This window comes from Chiloscyllium punctatum, chromosome 2 (genome assembly GCF_047496795.1).
Source record: "Chiloscyllium punctatum isolate Juve2018m chromosome 2, sChiPun1.3, whole genome shotgun sequence".
Classification (NCBI taxonomy): Eukaryota; Metazoa; Chordata; class Chondrichthyes; order Orectolobiformes; family Hemiscylliidae; genus Chiloscyllium; species Chiloscyllium punctatum.
The window spans coordinates 143,426,441-143,438,861 of NC_092740.1; positions in this window are offsets into that span (position 1 = coordinate 143,426,441).

Here is a 12,421-nt window from a genome sequence, read left to right on the forward strand (position 1 = left end):
AAAGGTGGGAGCAGACTTGATGGGCTGAAGGGCCTCTTTTGTGCTATATAGCACATAGGATTGCTCTCTCAATAGAGACGACTGATGGTGGTTTAACCTGAGGGTCACTACACGTCAGGCAAAGGGTAAGGGTGGGAAGGTCTCTCAGTAGTCCAGCCAGTCCAGGAATTGGAATCCATGCTGTTGGCATCACTCTGCCATCCAGCCAACTGAGCAAACCAATCCCCTATACTTGGTGCGCGTGGATCTGAAATGCAGTTTTTGTTGGTCACAGTGGTGTAGCTTTGACTTGCGTTTATACAGAGTTTTACATGACATTTGAATGTCTCAAAGTACTTGACAGTCAACCAAGATTGTAGGAAGTATGGTCACTGTTGTAGTGTAGGAAATGTCAGTTTGTGGCTGGGCAGTGGTAATGTAATCCAGGCGTTCATGGTTAATGATCTAGGGATGAATCCCACCATGAGAGCCAGTGAAATTTTTATTCAATAAAATTCATTTAGAATTTAAAGCTCACCTCAGTGACCATGCAACTATCATCAGTTGCTGTAAAATTACATCTGTTCACTATTATTCTCTGAGGAGGGAAATCTGCCATCCATCCATCCATCCATGCATCATGCCAAAAAAAAGGCACAGTGGCTCAGTGGTTAGCACTGCTGCCTCATAGTGCCAGGGACCTGGGTTCAATTCCTGCCTTGGGCAACTGTATGTGTGGAGTTTGCACATTCTCCCCTTGTCTGCGTGGGTTTCTGCTGGGTGCTCCGGTTTCCTCCCACAGTCCAAGGATGTGCAGGCCAGGTGAATTGGCCATGCTAAATTGCCCATAGTGTTAGGTGCATTAGTCAGGGGTAAATATACGGTAACTGGGTGGGCTAGGGTCAGTGTGGACCTGTTGGGCCGAAGGGCCTGTTTCCACACTGTAGGGAATCTAATCAATGCATAATATATCATTGTCTTAGTTACCTTCCTGGATGAAGGTAATTATATGTTTTGCTAAATTCTTTCATGGGATGTGGGCATTGCTGTCTAGGTCAGCATTACTGCCCACCCCTAATTACCCATGAGGAAGTTAAGAGTCAACCACATTGTTGTGGGTCTGGAATCACATAGACCAGACCAGGTAAGGACAACAGTTTCTTTCCCTAAGATATGTTAGTGCACTAGATAGGTTTTTCCCGATAATCAACAATGGATCGTAGTCACTATTAGACTCTAAATTCCAGTTTTTTAGTGACTTTAAATTCCACAATCTGCTCTGGCAGGATTCAAACATATGCTGGGTCTCTACATTAACAGTCCAGTGATAATACCACAAGGTCATCACTTCCCCTGTAGGTAAGAGTCAATGAGGGAAAAAAAAGAGGAACATAATTGTAAAAATGGGAGATTATCCCCCCTCGTTTCTCTGGTGTGAATGAAAATGTCATCCTCTTCAATATGTCTCCTCCATAATTCACTTCCATGGTATTGCCTTACATGAGTTCCAATCCCTAAAATAGATGTAAACTCTTCTAATGGTTCCTCTTCATCTCCTTAGCTGTCTCTACATACACACAGACAGTTTAGGCTCCATAAGGATGTGGTCTTTATACCTTTCTCCACTCCTTAAGTCCCACGTTCCATCTTAAATCCCACGAAGTGGCCTTGTGACATTATCCAAAGACACAACTTAAGCCTCTTCATGTGACATAAAAACAGGAAGTGCTGGAGAAACTCAGCAGGTCTGCTAGCATCTATGGAGAGAGAAACAGAGTTCCAGTGACCCTTCCTGTTTTGCCAGACCTGCTGAGTTTCTCCAGCACTTTCTGTTCCCAGTTTCAGATTTCCAGCACCTACAGGTGTTTTATTTAAGCCTCAACATGTGCACTGTTGATACCCTGCTCAAACTCCATCATTTCCCATTCCCATGACTGTCTCCGTAGTTAGAGTTCTTGCCTGATACCAAATCTTAGATAAGGAACAACCATCTCCAGGTCAACGTCAGAAAGTTAATCCATTGTCTTTGGCTCCTTCATAAACTCTGTTTCCTTGCCTCTGGCTGCAACCAATCCATGGGGAAAGTGAGGACTGCAGATGCTGGAGATCAGAGCTGAAAAATGTGTTGCTGGAAAAGCGCAGCAGGTCAGGCAGCATCCAAGGAGCAGGAGAATCGACGTTTCGGGCATAAGCCCTTCAGGAATTCCTGAAGAAGGGCTTATGCCTGAAACGTCGATTCTCCTGCTCCTTGGATGCTGCCTGACCTGCTGCGTTTTTCCAGCAACACATTTTTCAGCACCAATCCTTGGGGGGCAATGTTGTCACAAGAAGACGACTATTCACAGTCTCTGTGTCCTACTCAGAGGGGCACTGATATTAAAGGCAATGTCTCATGTATTGAAATACTGTTTCCTGCTCACTCCAACTTTTGTAGCATTAGTGACCCCAGGAAATCAGGCTGCTGATACCCCTATTCACCTCAAGGCTCAATTACTCTATTGCTTCTCTCCCAGCCTCTACCCTTGTAAACTCCAGCTTGTTGTACCCTACTCCTACCAAGGTCATCAGCTTTGAAGGAGGAGAAGTCTACCTCAGGGTTAAACCCGCCAATGATCACCTCGTGTTGAAGAACAAAGGGACCTAGGGGTTCAGGTGCATAATTCTTTGAGGTTTGCATTACACATAGACAGGGTGGTTAACACACTTGCCTTCATTGCTCAGACCTTTGAATATGAGTTGGGATGTCATGGTGAGGTTGTACAGGACAATGGTGAGGCCTCTTCTGCAGGACCTTATACAGTTCTGGTCACCCTGCTATAGGAAGGACATTATTAAGGTGGAGAGGGTTCAGAAGAGATTTTCCAGGATGTTGCCAGGAAAGGAACGTTTGAGTTATAAGGAGAGGCTGGATGGACTGGGATATTTTTCCACTCGAGCACAGGAGGGTGAAGGGTGACTTATAGAGGTTTACAAAATCATGAGGGGCATAGATAAGGTGAATGGCGGTGTTTTGTTTTTCCGAATGTGGGAAATTTCAAGATGGGGGTGGGCATATTTTTAAGGTGAGAGGGAAAAGTTTAAAAATGATACGAGGGGCAATTTTTTTTGCACAGTGCAGTGTCTTGAGAAGCTATTTCAGAGAACATCTGCACGTTGTTTGACTTCAAAAAGAAAGCCTGACAGACAGGTCTCCTCCTTCAAGAGTGGTTTTCTCTCTATGTCATCCCTGCTTGAAAAAATATTGTGCAGAGAAAACATTGACTTCAGGGTATTGTTTTTCCTAGATAATGCCTCAGGGTCTGCCAATCTTTTAGACTAATTGGGAATGTTAAGCTGGTTTCTCTGCCACCCATCTCAATTTAGTGGTACAGCCCACAGAGCAGGAGCAGTCGCAACCATTCACGGCCTATTACTTTAATTGTACCTTTCTCCCAGTTCATAAAATGTGGCGAGGATAAGCTGACAATCAGGGAATGCTGCTAAAGTCAAAAGCCTCAAGTGTGTTGACGATAGTGCAAATTCATGGAATAAAGTTTAATTGTTGTGCACGAATGGCAGGGGATGAAAAAACATGGCCCAAATGTACCAGGGTCACTGGAGGATTTGATAGCATTTCCCAGACATTCAGTGGGAGATAGCAACTTGCCGTGTTGGTTTTGAAGAAGAGGAGGAGGATAATGTGGTGGAATTGTTTAATTTTCATACAGAACAATTGGTGAACAGGGAGTTAATGCAGCTAGAGAAACAACAAGCTGGAGACGAAAATCCCATTATTGGAACACCGTCCACTTGAGCTACAAATCGAACAGGGCAATCGATGATGGCACGTCAACTTGATTTGATCATTTATTTATTGTCACGTGTATTTTGTTACAAAATAGAGTGAAAAGTGTTACATCACCTCACCACTCTCCAGCACCATCTTAAAACACAAGCCAAAACATTGAATATGAAGGCAGGAAAATGAAGGGATAAAGATTAAAGTGTTCAACTTTACAGTTCTTCTTGTTCAGTGCTCTGCCATGGGCCATGGTAGCCAAGCATGAGTCCCCTTCACTGAGCCACCGCTACTGGAACAGAAGTTGCCCACTCTTCGCAGTCATCCCGTCTCCACTGATGCCCTCACCATTATAAGTCCTCGCTGAACCTTGCCAAAGCAGACACATACCGATGCTGCCGACTACCGCACTGGCTCAAACTCAACTCTGCCACCATCAGGAGTCTGCTTCAGGTCCACCTTACCAATACAGCCGGGTCTCATACCCCACTGTCACAGCCATTAGCCGACACCAGGACCACCTTGCCTATACAGGAACCCAAACTCACCTCTGAATCCTCTGTCACAGTCTGCACTGGGCTCACTCGCCGCTGCAGATGCTGCCACCACGTCTGAGCTCTTTAACAAGGAGTGAGTAAAACAAAAGAGAAAAAGAAATTAGAAAACAAAGACAAAAAAAAAGGAAACAAATAGAAAAGCAGATGAAGCAGATGAGCCCCTGCCTCAGAAGCTGTTCTCCACCATCAAGGAGATGCACTAGCAGAATCTAAAATAAGGTAAACACAATGACTGCAGATGCTGGAAACCAGTTTCTGGATTAATGGTGCTGGAAGAGCACAGCAGTTCAGGCAGCATCCAAGGAGCTTCGAAATCGATGTTTCAGGCAAAATCCCTTCATCAGGAATAAAGGCAGAGAGCCTGAAGCGTGGAGAGATAAGCTAGAGGAGGGTGAGGGTGGGGAGAAAGTAGCATACAGTACAATGGGTGAGTGGGGGAGGGGATGAAGGTGATAGGTCAGGGAGGAGAGGGTGGAGTGGATAGGTGGAAAAGGAGATAGGCAGGTAGGACAAGCCCAGAGAAGTCATGGGGACAGTTACTGAGCTGGAAGTTTAGAACTAGGGTGAGGTGGGGGAAGGGGAAATTAGGAAACTGTTGAAGTCCACATTGATGCCCTGGGGTTGAAGTGTTCCGAGGCGGAAGATGAGGCGTTCTTCCTCCAGGCATCTGGTGGTGAGGGAGCGGCGGTGAAGGAGGCCCAGGACCTCCTTGTGCTCAGCAGAGTGGGAGGGGGAGTTGAAATGTTGGGCCACAGGGCGGTGTGGTTGATTGGTGCGGGTATCCCGGGGATGTTCCCTAAAGTGCTCTACTAGGAGGCGCCCAGTCTCCCCAATGTAGAGGAGACCGCATCGGGAGCAATGGATACAATAAATGATATTAGTGGATGTGCAAGCAAAACTTTGATGGATGTGGAAGGCTCCTTTAGGGCCTTGAATAGAGGTGAGGGAGGAGGTGTGGGCACAGGTTTTACAGTTCCTGCGGTGGCAGGGGAAAGTGCCAGGATGGGAGGGTGGGTTGTAGGGGGGCGTGGACCTGACCAGGTAGCCACAGAGGTAGTCCCCATGACTTGTCCTACCTGCCTATCTCCTTTTCCACCTATCCACTCCACCCTCCCCCACTCACCCACTATGCTACTTTCTCCCCACCCCCACCCTCCTTGAGCTTATCTCTCCACGCTTCAGGCTCATTGCCTTTATTCCTGATGAAGGGCTTTTGCCCGAAACGTCGATTTTGCTGCTCCTTGGATGCTGCCTGAACTGCTGTGCTCTTCCAGCACCACTAATCCAGAATCTAAAATAAATCTGACCAGCAATCTTGGGGGACATTTTTCAAGGACTTTGTCAATTCTGCTCAGTCTTCCCAACAACTCCACCAAGACCTGGCTGCTCCACCTACATCATCATCAATTCAAAACAAAATCATTCCAACTTCACCCATTGAGATTCTCTGAAGGTTCATGAGTGCACACCCCTTCATTAAATACTCAGAAATCAAAGAGCCACTTCTAATCAGTTCCCTCATTGATTAAGATCAATGGTGAGATCCTGGAAAATCTTGGTAGCCCCTCCTCCTGGCAAAGCCATACATAGAAGGACAAAATTCACCATTGCCTTCATTGTACCAATTCAATTGATCAAAGGTAAGAACATTGGAAGACCAATATCAAAACTCAAGAGGAATGTCATGGCTTATCAGTGAACAGTGATCCCTACTCTCCTATATGTTTTGGAGTCTTGGACAACATGGAGTAAGCACCTCAAAGCCTTGGAGAAACTCCACCAGTAGTGCCTTTGCAACATCTTTCTAATCTGGTGGCAAGAGATGTGCTCCTCCAGCAGCAGTGTCCTCTTCCCAGTTGCTATGTCCAGCATTAAGGCTCAAAGGCAGATCCACTGAAACACTTTAAGGATGTCCCCAAACCATTTCTTATTAGTCAAACATCCCCATCAACACATGGAGGTCCTTGGCTTGAGACTGACAAAAATGAAGAAGGTTCATTCGGGAAGGCGCTGAACACAGAGAAACTTCCCAGGGCAGATGTGACAGTGAAGTCAAGGCATCCAAGAAAGTGCAGAAACAACTCAACTCCCCAGGTAGCACTTACCTGGCAGCATCTGGAGGTTATGTATTGGATTTTTCAGCAGCCATCTCAAAATCCATCAAACAGAATGGAAACAAGTCATTCTCCATGAGAATGAAACAAGATTGGGGCATATTATCTCATTTAAATTTATACCATATTTATTTCCTAATGAATTTGTTTTATTTCACAAGTTAATTAATTTAGGAATGTACAGTAATGTAAATGCTTAGTACAGTATTCTGACTTATGATTAATTTTTCTAGATGAGGTACATCCAAAAGAACCTAACTACAAATTATGTTTTGATTTCTATGGGAACCTCTGAAGTTGTTTCACTTAAAACTGGTTTTGAAAGAGGTAATCTGTGAGGAATATACATACTTAACGATGTGTGGATACAAAATGTGTTATTTTTAGGAAACAGTGAAAGGTCGTAGGGTTTGGAATTCAGTGTAACCTTCTCACCTGTTAAAAATATTTTATGAATTTGTGTTCGTCTGAGCTTTAGACAATTTGGAGCTCGTTATGGGATTGGAAGCTTGTGATCGGAGCAGGTGCTTATTTTGGGAGCAAGACATTTCAAAGGCTTGAAAATTGTGCAGGCTGCAAGTTGTCTGTTTATTTTCGTATTCAGCATCTCTATTCTGACTGTGCAGTGTTTTGTAGTACTATGTGAGTTTATATGTATTGTCTATACTCTTAAATCACTTTGTTTTCAAAGAACCTAATTGTCAATTGAACCTCCAAATCACATTCAATAGTCTCTGCTCCATTAGCCTTGGAGTCCTGATTGATCATTGACTCATCTTTCCCTAAATTTCCACTGGGATTTGAGCACCTCACAGTTGACAACTTGTATTGATTGGACTGGTCAATTTTCTTCATTATACTGAAAGGTTCAATTAAGAGGTGGTGTGATGTTGCAATAATTTCATCAGACCCTAATAAACCAGTGTTACAGACTAATAATCTGGGAAAATGTGTTCAAACCTCAGCATGGCAGACGGTGACGTTTGAGTTAAATCAAAATCTGAAATTAAAATCTAATCTAATGGAGACTGAGTAACTATTGTCATAAATGCTCTTCAGTGAACAAAATCAGTCATTCATATCTGACCTAAATGTGACTCCAGACCCACAGCAATGTGGTTGTCTCTTAAATAAAACGGAGAGAACTGCAGATGCTGTAAATCAGAGACAAAATTAGAAATTGCTGGAAAGGTTCAGCAGGTCTGACAGCATCAGTGGAGAAAAATCAGAGTTAATGTTTCGGGGTCGAGTGACCAAAGGAAGGGTCACTGGACCCAAAACATCAAGCAATTTCCAAAATGTGCTAGCAAGCCACTCAATTCTAGGGCACTTAGCAATGGTGCAAAAGAATAGCCCAGATAGTGACGTACTCATCTTATGAATACAAAAAAAAATAGCTTCAAAGCTTTTCAAATCTATACAGATATCTTCAATTCTAGAATACCCTTTCAGAGGCAGTATCCTTTCAGCGTTGTGAAGTGGAAGAGAGATATATTTACAAAGGTGTTAAATGTAGTAAGTGGAGAAGTGCAAAATTAGAATGATAATAATGACTTATGATTCAGAGCTTTACCATGATACCATTAAGAAACAGAATAAGCTAATGATAGCCCTAACCACTTGTTATTATTTTCCTGAATAAACAATAGCTTCTTGCTATATACAATGTTTTGTTCTAAAATTGAATTTGGTGTTATTAGCATAAGAGTTCCAAGGATTTTTTCATCTTTACAGATCGATTTAAATTAATACATGTACTATGGATAGCACAGTAGCTCAGTGGCTCGCACTGCTGCTAGGGACCCAGGTTCAATTCTAGTCTGGGTGACTGCATGTGTGGAGTTTGCACATTCTCTCCATGCTCCGATTTCCTTCCACAGTCCAAGGGTGTGCAGATTAGGGTGAATTGCCAAAGCTACATTGCCCATAGTGTTCAGGGATGTGTAGGCTAGGTGCAGTTAATCAGAGGAAATGTAGAGTAGTATGGGAATGGGTCTGGGTGGGATACTCTTTGGAGAGTCGGTGTAACTGTTCGGCCAAATGGCCTGTTTCCATACTGTAGGGATTCTATATTTTCCAGGAGAAAGTGGGACTGCAGATGCTGGAGATCAGAGTCAAGAGAGTGGTGCTGGAAAAGCACAGCAAGTCAGGCAGTGTCCGAGGAGCAGAAGAATCAACATTTCGGGCATAAGCCCATCATCAGGTATGAGATTTGTGGGCCAGGGGCTGAGAGATAAAAGGCACGGGGCTGGGGTTGGGGTTGGGGTGGGGGAAGGTAGCTGAGAAAGCGATAGGTGGATGAAGCTGAGGGAGAAAGCGATAGGTGGATGAAGGTGAGGGAGAAAGCGATAGGTCAGAAGGGGGAGTGATGGACAGGTCTGGAGGGCAGTGGGGATAATGTGGTGGAGGGGAACTGAGGAAGCTGTTGAAGTCCACAGTTATCTCACGTGTTTGCAGGGTCCTAAGGCAGAATATGAAGTGTTCTTCCTCCAAGCATTGTGGGGTAATGGTTTGGCGGTGGAGGCAGCCCAGGACCTGCATGTCGTTGATGGAGTGGCAGGGGGAGTTGAAGTGTTCAGCCATGGGGCAGTGGGGTTGGTGGGTGTGCGTGTCCCAGAGATGTTTTCTGAAACGATCTGCAAGGCAGCATCCTGTCTCCTTGATGTAAAGGAGACTGCATCAGGTGCAATGGATGCAATAAAGGACTTGGTAGAGGTACAGGTAAATTTCTGTCGAATGTGGAAGGATCCTTCGACAGAAGTGAGGGGAATGGTGTGGGCACAGGTTTTGCACTTCCTGCGGTGGCAGTGGAAGGTGCCAGGAGTGGGGTGTGGGCTGGTGGGGGTATGGACCTGACGAAGGAGTTGCAGAGGTCTCTCCGGATCGCTGATAGGGGTGGGGAGGGAAATATATCTCTGGTGGTGGGGTCCATTTGGAGGTGGCAGAAGTGGCAGAGAATGATGTAATGTGTGCGAAGGTTGGTGGGGTGAAAGGTGAGGACCGGGGGGTTCTGTCCTCATTGCATTGGGAGGGGTGGGGTTCAAGGGCAGAGGTGCAGAAAGTGGAGGAGATACAGTGGAGGGCATCGACAACCACGTGGGAAGGAGGCGGTCATCTGGGACTTTGAGGTGAAATTGGTCATCCTGGGAACAGATGTGGCAGAAGCGGAAGAATTGGGAATAAGGGATGGTGGTTTTACAATATATAGGTTGGGAGGAGGTGTAGTCTAGGTAGCTGTGGAGGTCTGTGGGCTTGTAGGAGATGAATGCGGTTAGCCCAGCGCCAGAGACAGTGATGGAGGTGTCCAGGAAGGGGAGGGAGGTGTCTGAGATGGTCCAGGTGAATTTGAGGTGGGGGTGGAAGGTGTTGGTAAAGTTGATGAACTGTTCAACCTCCTCGTGGGAGTACGAGGTGACGCCGATACAGTCATCAATGTAGCGGAGGAACAGGTTGGAGTTAGTGCCAGTGTAACTGCAAAAGATGGACTGCTCCACGTACCTGACAAACAGGCAGGTATAGCTGGGTTGAAAATGTGTTGCTGGAAAAGCGCAGGAGGTCAGGCAGCATCCAAGGAGCAGGAGAATCGATGTTTTGGGCATGAGCCCTTCTTCAGGCTCATGCCAGAAACGTCGATTCTCCTGCTCCTTGGATGTTTCCTGACCTGCTGCGCTTTTCCAGCAACACATTTTCAGCTCTGATCTCCAGCATCTGCAGTCCTCACTTTCTCCTCGAGGTATAGCTGGGTCCCATGTGGATACCCATGGCTATCCCTTTGATTTGGAGGCAGTGGGAGGATTTCAATAGTTTCCTCATTTCCTCTCTCACCACATTATCCCAAGCCTACAACGCAGCACCTCTTCGCTACCTTTTTCCCCCAACCCCATCCCCACTCCCTTTTACCTCTCAGACCCCGACCCACAAGCCTCATTCCTGGAACGTCGACTCTCTTGCTCCTCGGATGCTGCCTGACCTGCTGTGCTTTCCCAGCAACACACTCTTGATTCTATATTTTCCTGTTGGTTACATTACTCAGAATTTAACAGCAAGAAATATACAAATCAAACAATACATTTTTTAAAACAGTAGCCATTTGTCTTAATCATGCCACTTGCAGAAAAGAATTAACAAATACAATTTCAAAAAAAAATCAGAACATTAGTGAGTTTTGACAAGTTGCAACATCCCTGTGACTGAAGGGTATGACTTTTTGCTGCTGCTGCTGGGATAAATCTCAATTCCTGTTTTAAAAAAAAACAGAAATTGCTGGAGAAATTCAGCAAATCTGTGGGCAGAAAGCAGAGTTGATGTTTCGAGTCTGGCACTTCTTCATCAGACCTGTTAGCAGCTTGGAAAGTGTATTTACACTCAAATTGAAATTGGGGAGTGGGAATAGAGTGGATGAGTAGATAGTTGGAGATGGAGCCCAGAGAGGTATACATGAAAGGTGTTGGTAAACAGGATTACAGATAGGAGCCAGGACAGAAGGAAAGCTGAGTAAGTGACAATAAGAACCACGAGGAGGAGAGGATGGATAAGCTGTACCCATTTCTGATGAAGGGCTTTTGCCTGAAACATCAATTTTCCTGCTCCCCGGATGCTGACTGACCTGCTGTGCTTTTCCAGCACCACTCTAATCTTGACACTCATCTCCTGCATCTGCAGTACCCACTTCTGCTAAGCTGTATTCAATGCTATCCTTATAATTTGATAAGGGCCGAAAGGACTGCGGATGTTAAAAACCAAAAACAAAACCAGAAATTGCTGGAGAATCTCAGCAGGTCTGGCAGCATCTGTGGAGGGAAATCAGAGTTAACATTTCAGGTCCAGTGATCCTTCTTCAGAACTGATGGTAGCAAGGAAAAAGTAGATTTTTATGCAGAAGATAGGGTGGGGGAGGAGGGTAAGGAGCAAACGATAGATGGGGATAGAGCCCATAGAGAGAGAACAGGTGGACACTCCATATAATGTGATAACGCCTCAGAGTTGGTTGGGTGACTGTGCTTAAAGCAACCCATATCATTAACAGGTGAGAGTGTGGGGTGGGTAAAAGAAACATGGAAGGAGGGAATCAGACTCAAACTTATTGCACTTGATATTGAGTCCTAGAGGCTGCAGAGACCCCAAGTGGAAAATGAAACATTGTTCTTGACCTTGTGCTGAGGTCAGGCCTGCGACAGAGATGTTGGCGTGGGAATACAATGCTGTGATAATTTCTGGTTCTTGGCAGTAGGCACAGGATGACTGGGACACTGACTGTAAGGTCTGAGGGGGTTATGGGTTACAGGCAGCAGCTTGCAATAACTCAAGAGAGAAAACAACTGGCTTTCCTTAGGCTTTACACACAGCACCTGAGACTTCAGAAGCTCATTGGCCTTTCCCATCAATTCATAGAATCGTACGACACAGAAACAGACCCTTCCATCCAATTTGGCTGTTTGCATCAGATATCCTAAATTAATCTAGTCCCACTTGCCAGCATTTGGTACATATCCCCCTCGAAGCTCTTCCTAATCACATATCTATCCAGATGACTCTTGAATGTTGTAATTGTACCAGCCTTCTCCTCCATCTCTGGCAGCCCATTCCATACACAAACCACCCTCTGCATGAAAAAGATGTCCCTTATATTAAGTTTTAAATCTTTCCCCTCGTACCTTAAACCTATGCTCTCAGGTTTTGGACTCCCCTATTCAGGGAAAATGACCTTGTCTATTTACCGTAAACATGCCCCTCATGATATTATAAACCTCTAAAAAGGTCACCCCTCAGCTCCAACAAAATAGCCCCAGCCTGTTCAGCATCTCCATAACAATCAATCCCTCCAACATCCTTGAAAATCTTTTCCGAACCCTTGCAAGTTTCACATCTTTTCTATAGCAATTCCTATAGACTGTACTGAAACTCTGTTTCACCATTTTTTTATTATAGGTTCAATTGATAAGGGTGTTGTTTTATTTGTACTAATCTTTCCTACATCTTTCATAAAGATAGTG